Source organism: Lissotriton helveticus, chromosome 8, assembly GCF_964261635.1.
Source record: "Lissotriton helveticus chromosome 8, aLisHel1.1, whole genome shotgun sequence".
Lineage (NCBI taxonomy): Eukaryota > Metazoa > Chordata > Amphibia > Caudata > Salamandridae > Lissotriton > Lissotriton helveticus.
The window spans coordinates 605,887,073-605,901,328 of record NC_136069.1 but is presented as its reverse complement, the minus strand read 5'-3'; positions in this window follow the sequence as shown (position 1 = coordinate 605,901,328).

The window sequence follows — 14,256 nt, the reverse complement described above, 5'->3', positions numbered from 1 at the left end:
CATCACATGGCTATAAAAAGCAATTAGGGAACACACAGACATTTCTCTTTTTCTCCTCTACCACCTCTCGGAGGAGGACTTAACAAGGCTTCCTCATGACACCGAGTGGTCTAGTGCCCTGGAATCTCCTAAGACTGTTTCGAGGAATGCTCTTTTTAAAAATATTCAATATATGATCCTTCACAGGGCCTATCTTACACCCTCTTGTCTAAATTATATATATCTCCCCAGGAGCCAATTTCACTTGTCCTAGATGTTTCCTTCAAGTTGATGACTTCCGACACATGCTCTGGTCATGCCCTAGAATAGCAAGTTTTTGGCACGCAATATATGCTTCATCGAGCACAATCACATAACTCACCACATTGAATTCATGGGAGACTATTGCCTTAGGTATTTTCCAAAGACAAAATAAACACAAGGTTCAGGTGCAATTCGACGATCTGGCCCTACTGATGGCCGAGCATCCACTAACTATGCACTGGAAGGAGCAACCCCCCCCCCCTCCCGGATCTCACCCTATGGTGTAAGGCACTACTTAGATGGGGAGAAGCAGAAAACTCTGCACTACATTGGGAGGAGGCCTGTCGTACATGCTGGTGCCCTATTGCTGCAGCCAGTGATACTATGCATTTTAAAGTATAAGGCCATGGAAAATGCTCCCCTTTCCAAGTTTACTCTAATAATGTGCAGCTGTCAGATTGGCATGTAAAATCCTTAGAAAATGTGGGAGATCTCTTCTAAGATGCCTCCCTCACTGTGTTAAAAGTTTAGACATCAGGTCACCCTCTCTCTCCATCATAATACGTCTGTGTTAACTACTGCTCCACGAATCCCCCAAATTCTGTTCCGCAGTAGACTATTTTAGGCTTGCACCCCCTAGTTCCTTTCTCCAAGTTTTGTAACCCAACCCTATTATTCATTGGGCCCCCCTCATCCTTCAGTGTGAGCCAGTGCAATTCACCTCTGTAATTTGTTATTGTCTCATCCTGCTACAAATGGAATTGTCTATAGATGATAATTTATTATTGTCTCATCCTGCTACAATTGCTATCATCTACCGTTAAGTGAGAGTATTTCCGTAGTCTGCGCCCCTACCCCCACCGCTTTAGCCATACTTCTGGTGCTAGTTGGGAAAGGAAAGCCAGGCAAAATAATGATCAACACATCATTTCACCCTCAATTTAATTGCAGCTGCATGTTCAAGCGGCTCCACTGATGAGATGATGTGCAATGGTCTCTTCATATTAGTATTATATTTTAAATGCTATTTTGAGGAGTGACTAACAAATTAGCATAAAGAGCTGAAACTACAACAAAAGAATAACATGCCTCATGACTGATCTCTGATGTGGACAGAGAAGGAAGCAGACAGAAGTGAGAATATATAGATTTCATTTTTTTTTGTGTTTAACTGTTCTACATAGTGCATATGTCCAAAAATAATATGAGCGTGCTGTACATAAGAACAATTAGCTACAATCACTGAGAATACAAAATATAAGCGGAAATCGTTTGGATGAAGTGATATGATCAGTCTAGAATGTGGCAACATTGTGATTAGGCACAGCTTGAACAGGTGGATCTTTAAACCCCTTCTAAATGCCCTTGGGGATCTGAATTAGGCGGTTCTTGATAAGAGCAAAGGAAGAGATCAAAAGGCCAGTTAGGATGACATTCCAATTCTGGATGCGATTAAGTCAGGGGCAGTTGTATTAAATTGATTTAGGATAGTAGGTGTTTTTATGTTTGCTTTATTTATGTGTGGCAATAGTGTGTGGTTTTGTTTAGAGTGAAGCTCAGTGATTTTTCCACCTTGTAAAGGGATGGAGACAGCCCTTCCAAAGATGGTGATGTGGTGCTTTTATAATGCATTGATCTTTAGCATAGCAACTAACTCTTTACCAACTATAACCTCACATTCTATACTTTAACAATCAGGATTAGAGTTCTCCATGGAGGTGGAAGTCAGTGGCTCAGCATTGGCAATGTTTATACTTGCCATCCCTGAGTATAAAAGCAAGCCATGCATTGTAGAAGATGCAAGGTTATGAGTGTGCATCTGCTAAAATGTTTGGTGTTGTGTGTGAAGTTTGGAGAGGTGCTCCATATGCATTGTGCCAGACCTGTTGTTATGTTTAAGAATGTAGTAATGCAAAAGGTGGGATATATGTAAAGAGTTTTGGTGATGTGTGTGAGGTCTGCAGGTGGTGCTCTAAATCTGTAGCAACCCTGGATTGGAAATCAAGTTATGAATATTCAGGCTTCAGTTCTTGTTCATTGACCTTACATTGATTAGAAGGTGGGAAAGACTTTGGAGAAGGCACCGGATTAAGGTGAGTAATAATCAGTACTGTGGTTGGTGGTAGAAGAAGACCAAGATAAGATAGAAGATATAGAAGGTGTCCTCATCAATTTCCAGAAGGTGGAGTAGGAAATGCAATGAAATTGTGAGTAGAGTGCAAGAAAGTGAAGGTGTTGGTTGTTTAAGGTAGGTAGATATCGGAAGTTGTTGTGGACATGGATGGAGAGGGATTAAAGAGCTGTGAGAAAGGGGGTTCTGAGGAAGGTGACAGTATTGATAGGAATGGAACAGGTAGACAAGGGGATTAGTGAGAAGGCATAATAGATGGAGAGCTTCCTTTGTCTTTTGGGTTGGAGGCAAGAAGGGTGTGTCATGGGAGGTGAAAAACATATGCTGGGAAGGCTTGCATAGATGTCTAAAAGAGCAGATTAAGTAGATTCAAAGATGGAGAGATAACATCAGGAAGGCATAAGGGATTAGGAAGGAATTAAGGAGCGGGAAATTTGACGGGCGGATTGGAAACAGCCTTTACAGTGTGGTAGCATGCCTTAACAATGCAGGCTTTACAATGCATGCGTCCATGAATGTCTGACAAAATATCGAAATCAAAAATATCGAAATACAAAAATATCGGGACAAAAATATCGAAGTCAAAAATATAGGAATCCTATCCCTAACAAGGTAAGTACAAAAATATCGAAAAAATAATATCGTAGTACAAAAATATCGTATTTAAAAATATCGTTTTTTTAAATGTATTAATAATAATGTAAAAATAATTATAAAATACATATAATGTTACAAATATTAAATAAAAATATTAAAACATAATTAAAAATTTAAAACTAATACATATACATTTAAAATAAATTAAAAACTTAATAATGTAATGTAATTTTATATTTTTTAATTTCATTTAATTGATTTAATTTAAATTAATTTTATTTTTACTCTGTACGACTGTACCCCAAAAACCCAAAACTGACCCTGAACCCTAAAAATACCCCTTTACCCAAAAACCCAAAACTGACCCTGAACCCTAAAAATACCCCTTCACCCATGAACTGAAAACTGACCCTGAACCCTAAAAATACCCCTTTACCCATGAACTGAAAACTGACCCAGAACCCTAAAAATACCCCTTTACCCAAAAACTGAAAACTGACCCTGAACCCTAAAAATACCCCTTTACCCATGAACTGAAAACTGACCCTGAACCCTAAAAATACCCCTTTACCCATGAACTGAAAACTGACCCAGAACCCTAAAAATACCCCTTTACCCAAAAACTGAAAACTGACCCTGAACCCAAAAAATACCCCTTTACCCATGAACTGAAAACTGACCCTGAACCCTAAAAATACCCCTTTACCCATGAACTGAAAACTGACCCTGAACCCTAAAAATACCCCTGTACCCATGAACTGAAAACTGACCCTGAACCCTAAAAATACCCCTGTACCCAAAATTAATTAATATTATTTAATTACCAATTAATTATTAATTAACAATAACAATAAAGTAAATATATTAGCACATTTGCTGTAATTAATTTAATTTAATAATTAATATTATTTTGCACAATTAATTAATTAAGAATAACAATAAATTATATATAAAAAATTACTATAATTAATGTAATTAAATAATTAATAATAATTAATTACCAACTAATTAATAATTATAAATATGTAAAAATTATAATAATTAATTAACTAATTAATAGAAATTAATGACCAATTAATTATTAATTAAAATATGTACAAACATATATCAATTAATTAAATTACTTCCCACCCTATTCCCCTATAAACCCATAACCCGCTACAGAACATATTTATCTATTAATAAATTAATTACAAATAATTAAAAATTAATTCTCAATTAATTAATTAATAATTCCTACTAATTAATAATTAATTTAACATAATTAAATTACTTCCCACCCTATTCCCCTATAAACCCACAACCCGCTACAGTAGTAAAAGACAATATTTAATAAAATAACATTAAAAATAAATAATAAAACATAATAAATACAATATAATATACACTAAATTTATTTAAAACTTGATATTAGTAACATCAAAGTTATTAATTTCGATATTATTAACATCGATATTTACAACTTCGATATTACTGATATCATGCCAATATCGATATTTAGACTGTCGATATTACTTACCTTCGATATTTTTGTATCTCGATATTTAAACTTCGATATTTTGTCTTTCCGATATTTTATTTTCGATATTTTGTCTGTGTACCTGCGTCCATACGACGCACGCCTTTTCCAAGCAAAGTTTTACAACAAGTATGCCTTTACCACAAAAATATCAGTATTTTCGCTGGTAAGCATAGTCATTGTATATACATATATATCTATATATATATATTCACTAAAAAAAACATAGGTTTCACACATGTTATAGTTAGCTGGACATTTCACACATTCAAAATCATTGAAATTCCCCCTTTACAGTTAGTTCAGCTAACTATAACTCGCGCGCCCACAATGCACTGCTGATGACGTCACATATTACATCACTCATGACATGGTCAGTGACATCACTCAGGACATCACTGATGACATCTCAAATGACATCACTGATGACATCACTGATGACATCATTCAGTGAATGTGTTTTTCTGAAATTTAAATATGTTTTATGTATGTATATCTCAAGGTCGATGGAAGAATAAATGGGTATATAAGTGTCTAAATGGATGATTTGTTGTAAAATTGATTGTATAATTGACTGATTAATTGTATCTTATTGAATACATGGGTTAGTGAGTAATGTTTAAATATGTAAATATCTGTATCAGTCTCACACTTTGTGAATAAATGGCTGCATGGGTTGGTGAGTAGCTACATGAGTGTCTATATAGGTTATTAGTTGGTTTTTTGAGTATCAGTATGAGTGTCTGTATGGTTCGGTGGAGGGTATTACTTAGTGCATAGATGCATGAATGACTGACTCACTGTTTGTGTGTGTTTTGAAGACAGCATGTGTGCAGGACTATATGGGTGGATGAGTGTGTGTATGGGTGTGTTAGTGAGTGAATGACTGTCTCAATAGTATCTTTATGAGTAACTACATATGTTTTAATCTACTATATGTGAGTATTGATGTATATAAGTGATTATATGTGAGAGTGAGAGATTGGAAGAGTTCCTGTATAAATAAGTATATGTTTCTATAAGTGATTGTTTAAGAGACTAAGTATGTGTACGTTTCTGTAAAAGTAAGTGTAGTGGTGTGTGTATAGCTGTATATGCAAATAAATGGATGTTCGATAGTTTATTTGCATGTGTGAGTATGTGTGTGAGTAACTCTATGGATGAGTGTTGGTGTGTAACAGGATGTATAGGTGTATGAGTACATATGATGAGTGAGTACATGTGTGAGTGACTATATAAAACTGTTGGTGAATGAGTGGATGTGAATGTAGATGTTGAAATTACTGAATAGGATGTTGTAACTGGTATTGGTATCCCCATTTCTTTCAAAATTTTATTTTTTATTTTTGAATGTGTGTATCAAAGGTTATATTAGGGTGAGAGGAGGTCTGCCGCTCTTTCACAAGGATGCTGTCATCAGTGATGTCATCAGTGATGTCATTTGAGATGTCATCAGTGATGTCATGAGTGATGTCACTGACCATGTCATGAGTGATGTAATATGTGACGTCATCAGCAGTGCATTGCGGGCGAGCGAGTTATAGTTATCTGAACTAACTATAACGGGGGAATTTCAATGGTTTTGTATGAGTGAAATGTCCAGCTAACTATAACATGTGTGAAACCTATGGTTTTTTAGTGAATTTCTAAGGTTTTTTAAATGCTAATTCCTAACTATAACGTGTGTGAAACCTATGGTTTTTTCAGTGAATTTCTAAGGTTTTTTAAATGCTAATTCCTAACTATAACGTGGCTGAAACCTTTGGTTTTTTCAGTGAGTTTCAAAGGTTTTGTAAATGATAATTTTTAAATGTATTAATTGTTATATTTTTTATACTGATTTACTACATTATTTTAAATTATTTATGTTTAGATATTTTATTTTTTAAATTACATTACATATTTTTTATATAAATTAAAAAATAAATGTTTTTAAAAATATTGAAATTGTTATTTTTTTTTAATATATTTTTTTAATTTATATATATTTTATATTGCAGGCAATGATATCCTATGGAAGGAAATTCAAGTTACTGTAACTATGATTAGAATTACTTTTCAGGATCAGCAGTGGGCTGAAAAATGCAGTACTGAGATCTCTCTCGATAACAGGTGAGTAAATTGTAATTCGTAGTTCAGCTGATTTTTGAGGAATTTTTTAAACTTCCAAAACTTCACACTTAGAATTTTTTTTAAGTGAAACCAGGCAATGATATCCTATAGAAGGAAATTCAAGTTACTGTAACTATGATTAGAATTACTTTTCAGTTTCAGTAGTGGGCTGAAAGATGCAGCACTGAGGTCTCTCCTGATAACAGGTGAGTAAATCAGAATTCGTAGTTCGGCTGATTTTTGAGGAATTTTTTAAAGTTCCAAAACTCTACACTTAGAAAAATTTCCAAATGAAACCAGTGAATGTTAGCCTATAGAAGGAAATTCAAGTTACTGTAAGTATGGTTACATTTACTTTTCAGGGTCCATCCAGGGCTCAAAGATGCAGCACTGACGTCTCTCGTGATAACAGGTGAGTAAATCGGAATTCGTACTTCGGCTGATTTTAGAGGAATATTTTGCTCAATAGTGAAGAAAGGGTGAGAGGCCTGAGGTGACAATTGTGCAAACACGCCCTGTGGCGTGTTTTAGGTTGGGGAATATATTCCTCTTCAATCCTGAGGTCACCTGTGACCCAAGTAGCCCACCAGGTGCCTCCAGTATGCACCAGGGAGCTGCGTTACAGAGAGGTGTTTAGAGGGCTCTGTGGCACTTACTGGAGGTACCTGTTGGACTAGTTGGCCTCTAGGGGACCTCTGGATTGAAAAGGAATATATTCCCCAACCTAAAACGTGCCACAGGGCGTGTTTGCACACAAGTCACCTCAAGCCCCACCCCTACCTTTACCACAGTGCAAACATGCCCCGTAATGCGTTCTAAGTTGGGGGATTAAGTCCCCTTGCATACTGGGGGTCCTTGGGGTCCAACTAGCCCACCAGGAAACTCCAGTATGCGCCAGGGGGCTGCGTTTCAGAGAGGTGTAAAAAGGGGCATGGCCTCAGAACACATCTCTGCAACGCAGCCCCCTGCTCTTTTTCAGAGGGGGGAACTAATTCCCCTTGCATACTGGGGATCCCTGGGGGCCAACTAGCCCACCAGCAACCTCCAATATGCACCAGGGGGCTGCATTGCAGAGAGGTGTAATGAGGCCACGCCCCTCTTTACACCTCTCTGCAACGCAGCCCCCTGGCGCATTTGCAGAGGGGGAACTAAATTCCACTTCCATCCTGGGGGTCCCTGGGGGCCAACTAGCCCACCAGGAACCTCCAGTATGCACCAGGAGGCTGCGTTGCAGAGAGGTGTAATGAGGCCACGCCCCTTTTTACAACTCTCTGCAACGCAGCCCCCTGGCGCGTTTGCTGAGGGGGAACTAATTCCCCTTGCATACTGGGGGTCCCTGGGGGCCAATTAGCCCACCAGGATCCTCCAGTATGCGCCAGGAGGCTGCGTTGCAGAGAGGTGTAATGAGGCCACGCCCCTTTTTACACCTCTCTGCAACGCAGCCCCCTGGCGCTTTTTCAGAGGGGGAACTAATTCCCCTTGCATATTGGGGGTCCCTGGGGGCCAACTAGCCCACCAGCAACCTCCAGTATGCGCCAGGGGGCTGCTTTGCAGGGGGGTGTAAAAAGGGGCATGGCCTCATTACACCTCTCTGCAAGGGAGCCCCCTGGCCCATACTGGAGGTTCCTGGTGGGCTAGTTGGCCCCCAGGGACCCCCAGTATGCAAGTGGAATTAGTTCCGCCTCTGCAAACGCGCCAGGGGGCTGCGTTGCAGAGAGGTGCAGGGAGGGGGTGGTGCCTCCTCTCGATCCTGTTTAAAAAAAAATAATACTTTTAAGAAGAGGGGCTGTGTAGCCCACCTTCTTTTTCTTTTTTTTGGCCCTGGGGACCCCATCCCCCAGGGCCTGCCCCCAATTATTATTTTTTTATTTTTTTGCGGGAAGGGGGCCGCGTGGCCCCCCTTCCCTTGGCCGATTCCGGCCCCGGGGACCGCATCCCCCGGGGCATGACCATATCTTCATTGTTTTAAAAATTGTAGTTTCTATTTTTCAATGTGTGTATCAAAGGTAATATTAGGGTGAGAGGAGGTCTGCCACTCTTTCACAAGGATGATGTCATCAGTGTTGTCATCAGATGTCATGAGTGATGTCACTGACCATGTCATGAGTGATGTAGTATGTGACGTCATCAGCAGTGGATTGTGGGCGCGCGAGTTATAGTTAGCTGAACTAACTATAACGGGGGAATTTCAATGGTTTTGTATGAGTGAAATGTCCAGCTAACTATAACATGTGTGAAACCTATGGTTTTTTCAGTGAATTTCTAAGGTTTTTTAAATGCTAATTCCTAACTATAACGTGGCTGAAATCTATATTTTTTTCAGTGAATTTCAAAGGTTTTTTAAATGCTAATTCCTAACTATAACGTGCCTTAAACCTATGGTTTTTTCAGTGAATTTCATAGGTTTTGTAAATGCCATTTTTAAATGTATTAATTGTTATATTTATTTTTTTGATACTGATTTACAACTTGTGTTATAATATTTATTTTTAGCTATTTTATTTTTTGAATTACTTTACATATTTTTAATGTAAAATAATAAAAAAATGTTTTTTTATTATATATATTTTTTCAATATATGAAAATTAATTTCTATATTTTTTTAGCATTTCTTTGTGGTAAACGTATGGTACGCGTACCATCCTCACACATTGCTGCGCAACTGTAATCGTACTGTACACGTACCCGCGTATACGTCACAGATACTTTAAAGCATTCCACTCCCTAAAGCCTGCCTCACTACATGAGTACATGCTTACTGAGTGAATGATTACATTAATATAAGTAAAGACACTGAGTGAATTCTTAATTGGTTCACTTTTACTTTACTGAATGAATTACAAAAAAAGGGAAGTTACTAGAAAAATAAGTAAAAATGCAGGGGAAAGAATGTTAATACTCTTATTAAAAAAAATTAACCTATAGAAATGCTTTAATAAGAAAAATGAGTTTAAATAAAGCATTTTAGAAGTTAAACGAAAGTTAAAAAGTATGGAAAGAGGCTCGTTTACATAAACACGTAATGCACTAAAACAGTGGAAATGAGAACACCTGTCAACTTAAAAACGTGACTTAAAAGTGGGAGGAGCAATAAATTAATCCCATAGACTGTTAAGTAACCAAAAAGTATATAAACCACATCCGTGGGATGATTAGTTTTGTTTCAGAGAATCAATACGGGTGAAGAAACTAGTATCAAGGTAATGATTCGGGACTTCAGAAGCATCTAGACAATATCTTTCATTTCCACAGAGGGATCATATTGTTAATGTATATTTTAATTTATATTAAACTTTATGATCCTTCAACTGGAGTTGGATGACTTACAACCGACAATTTTTTTTTTTTAGTATGCAAGTATTTCTTAATGATTGAAAAATATAGTATAAATAAACTTTCGAGAAACTACTTAGCAATAAAATAGAATACTCTTCAACTTCTAGGGTGAAAATGGGCTAAAAGTATTTATACTGAGTAGTGCTTTTAGTAATTTTCACTCGTGAAGAAAAAGAGGATCATCTTCGCAACCACTTTTTTTCAACAAAATGATATAATTGTATCTTCAAATATTAATGTGAATATTAATTTTTTCAAGTTTTAAAAATGATTGTAAAATGTAATAATGACATGAAATGTACATAAAAAAAGATGAAGTAGTGAGGAAGTGTTGTCGTAGCACTTCTATTCTACTTTATCTGAAAGTAAAAAAAAACATTTTAAAAAAATGATGGGGCAACACTTATATAATGTAAACTTAAGAAATGAGTGCTTATGATAAAATAAAAGAAATGTCGTCCAACGCGTGATACCAATGAAAGAAAAAAATTAGCATTTCACCCATATGATGAATATAAAAGACTCAATAAAAATATTTTGAAAACTTGTGCATATTTTTAAATACCTTTATAGTCAACAAACTCGTAAGCAGTACACAGTTTAAGTTAAGATACGCAGATTATGGTATCCCTGACCCACTCTGTGACCGAAGCCGCGTCAAACTTTAGAGCCTGCATGCAACTTGTTGCAGAGTGGATGATTTCCAACTCCCTAAAGTTGAACGGGGACAAGACAGAGGTCCTGGTCTTTGGCAAAGACCAGGGCATGTGGTCAGGTGAGTGGTGGCCTCCTCTGTTAGGCATCTGCCCCACACCCACACAATCTGCCAGGAACCTCGGTGTCATCTTTGACACCCAGCTCTCTATGGAGCTTCAGGTCAATCGAACGGTGGCTACCTGTTGGGGTGTCATTAGGACCCTGAAAAGGATTGTTCATTATCTTTCCTTACAGGCACGGAAACAGGTGGTGATCGCCCTTGTTGGCTCAAGGCTGGATTACTGTAATTCACTTTATGCCGGGGCCAACAAGGGCCTTCTGCAGCGCTTGCAGGTTATACAAAATGCGGCAGCACGTTTTGCCCTGGCCCTGCCTTGGCTTTCATCTATGACCTTGGCGAGGAAGAATCTCCACTGGCTCCCTATTCCCTCAAGGATTACGTTCAAACTTCTCTGTCTAACATACAAGGCGTTAACTGCAGGTCCGGCTGATGCCCTCGGATCCCTGCTTACCAGATATGTCCCGAAGAGATGCTTGCGCTCTAGTGAGCTCAATCAACTGGTGATTCCTCGAGCCAAGAAGGCTAGATGGGGGAGCAAAGCTTTTTCCATTCTGGCACCCCAGATGTGGAATTCACTCCCCCTTGAGATCAAGTCACTGCCTTCGCTTGATCTTTTTAGGAAGTCATTGAAAACCTGGCTTTTTATTGGAGCATACCAGTAAGCTCTGTCTCTGACTACTGACAGCTAATTATTTGACTTAGGCGCCTTGACGCCCATTGGGCATAGCTGCGCATGATAAATGCCATTTCATTCATTCAAAAACACCCTACCACAACTAGTTTTTGAAACGCATTGTAAAATAAAGTGCGTCACAAAATGGGCTACATACATGGTGAGTGTATTGTAACGTCACATAGAAAAAAAAGCCAATCAAAATTAGCATCAAGAAGGTAGACGTAACCACATAACAGCCAAGCAAATGTTTTTCAAAATCTGCGCAAGGAAAGGGATTGGTCGCTAATACGTATTCTTATAATTAGGGCTCCCGGTTTTATGGTATTTTTTTTTTGCCATTTCCGTCTGTATTTATCCATACTTATTTTTTGGGCATTTTTTTGTGTTTATCCGCATTTATTTTTGTCACAAGCAAAAGAAGACGCTGCAGCTAGTATTTTTCCACATTTATTTAAATTGTGAATACACTCATGCGCTCGGTTGTTATTGGTCAACGATATACATTCATCTGAAAACGTTGCCATTTGAAGCATGTCCCAAATATGCTTTAAAGTGCTATCACAAGCCATTTGTCTCAGAGCCTTGCAGTTTCTGCCATTGGCAGAGTGCCACATCCTCTTCCCCCACTGAACACCTTACTGCCACACTGAGAGAAATTCACAGTGCTTTCAGCTGCAACCCAATTGTGCCCCACTATAAACACCTGGAAGCAATCCAATTCAAATTATGCACTAGACTACAGTAATATGCTGCCTGAAAAAAAGTAACAACATACTGGAAAAAAAAACACTCATAGGGAATACAACTTAAAGCTTTTACACTCATTATTCAGAAATCAATTAGTGTTTTTGCTTGAAAAGTTAGCAGCATGAAAAGAAAAGTAGCTCTTCACTGGCAATATCTGTAAGGTGGCGCTAATGTGTTTCAGTGCAAATAAAACCAATATGGCCACTTTGCGACTACTCTGTCTTGTCTTATTTTGTAATGTATTTGTTTGTATTTTAAAACCTTTTTTTCTCTCCTTCTGAGGCTGCATTTTGGAGTAGAAAAATGTTAGACAAACCCCCCCCCTGGACTGACTGGGATGAATTTCTCCTCATCACTGTCTTCTTCGTCTTCCGATTCTCCCAGTAACGAGAACTCTACCAGCAACTCATGAAGCTGGAAAAACTTTGCCTCCTCCCCTCTCCCACCTCTTCCCTTTTCCCTTCTGTACTCTCCTCCATTCCTGTGCGTAGGAATCTGTTAATGTGGTGGTAAATTCGAGATCCTACTTCCCTGTCTTTTTTTATGAGTCAGTGATTGGCACTGATAGTGCCCCCTATCGATGTGTGCATGGGAGGACCTGTTCAGTTTTAGGTGCTTTACAGAATGGCTGGCCTAAAGCTGGGTCTCCCGTACCTCTGCCACTGTACCATATATCAACACCCCATCACCAGTAGGCAGGTGTTTGTAGCATTCCACAACCAGCACCAGTCCCCACAGGTGGCAGGGAAGAGGGGAGAGGTAGGTACAGGTCCAGCAAGAGGATTTACAGGTGAACGCTCGAACCAGACCCCGATCTGGCCTCGAGAAGTCCCACACACCTTGCCATCCATTTCACTGAGCAAGCCGCTCATCTGGCTATAGGTCCTTGCCGGTCCAGGTCCTGTACTACTGTCCTCCAAGGGGGTGTCCCCTCCTTCATCACGTTGTCTCGGGCACTCCGATTACAGCACCCTCCAACAAAAAAACTCTCCACGTCAATGTGGGTTTGGAGAGCAGCAGGTCTCTCTAAATGCATTCACTCCTACAACTATGCACTGCCTGACTGCTGTGAGCTCCTAATCAAGGGTACAGGCAAGGGCCTGGGCATTGCATTCTGTAGGGGCTGCTCTTACCCCTTATAAACCCACCTCGACAGGAGCCCCGCGTCGGGCCCGATAAGCACTGTTGCATTGTCCAGTGTGCGAGGAAAAGACGGGCTGGAGCATTTCCGGTGTTTACAGATTCCAAGGTCTGTGAACTAAGGAGGCCCTGTCTGCAGGGTGAAGACAGATGTCTTGTTAAACACGTGTAGCTTGTGGAAAAACACGAGCTTCACTGTTTGCCACAAGCTTCTACAGCCACAAGGTGAAGGCAGCAGAGAGGTGCGCGCTCATCTCAATGAAAACCTTCAGAGGATGCGCGCGCTGCATCCCAGGAGGTGTCTCAGAATAGAACTTGAAGCACGAGATGAGACAGACACTCCCTGCTGGCGACGTGAAGAGGGATTCGGTGCCCTCCTTATAGGATCATACAGCTACAGGCCTTGTTGGGAAAAGTGTAGGCAGGTTCATGGCCATCTCACCCAGGTCATGCTGCTGTAATTCCAGATGTGTGTATATTGGAAAATCATGCATATGCAATAGCTTTAAGACACGAAATAGTCAGGAAGCAATAAAGATGCCATCACCTTTCTTTTGCATTGAATTGGATGTACCCAACATTTTTAATACTTACATGTTATCATGTACAGAGGGAAGCATCCAAAGTAAATCAAACACAATTTCAACTGACTACCAAATTGCAGACTATTTTGGATTTACAGCCATGGGGGCTCAAGGGCGGTGATACCGGGGCCCCTACATCGGGTGCTGACTTCAGGGTGCGTCCTGTTTGCAAGTTCATTTTAGTTTTAAAAGCACTCGCTGGCCAGTGCTTTGTCTCCAGGACTTTCCGAGGTTGGCTTGGAGAGTTTTCTTCCCTGGTTGCTATACTTGGAGCAATCGGCAGAGTGAAGAGGCAGGGGCTGAGGGGTGAACAATAAAGCCTCATTACCATGTAAATGGTCTTTCAAAGACCTGTGAAGTACTCGGTTGCGGCTGTGTGCTCTCAGGGAAGCT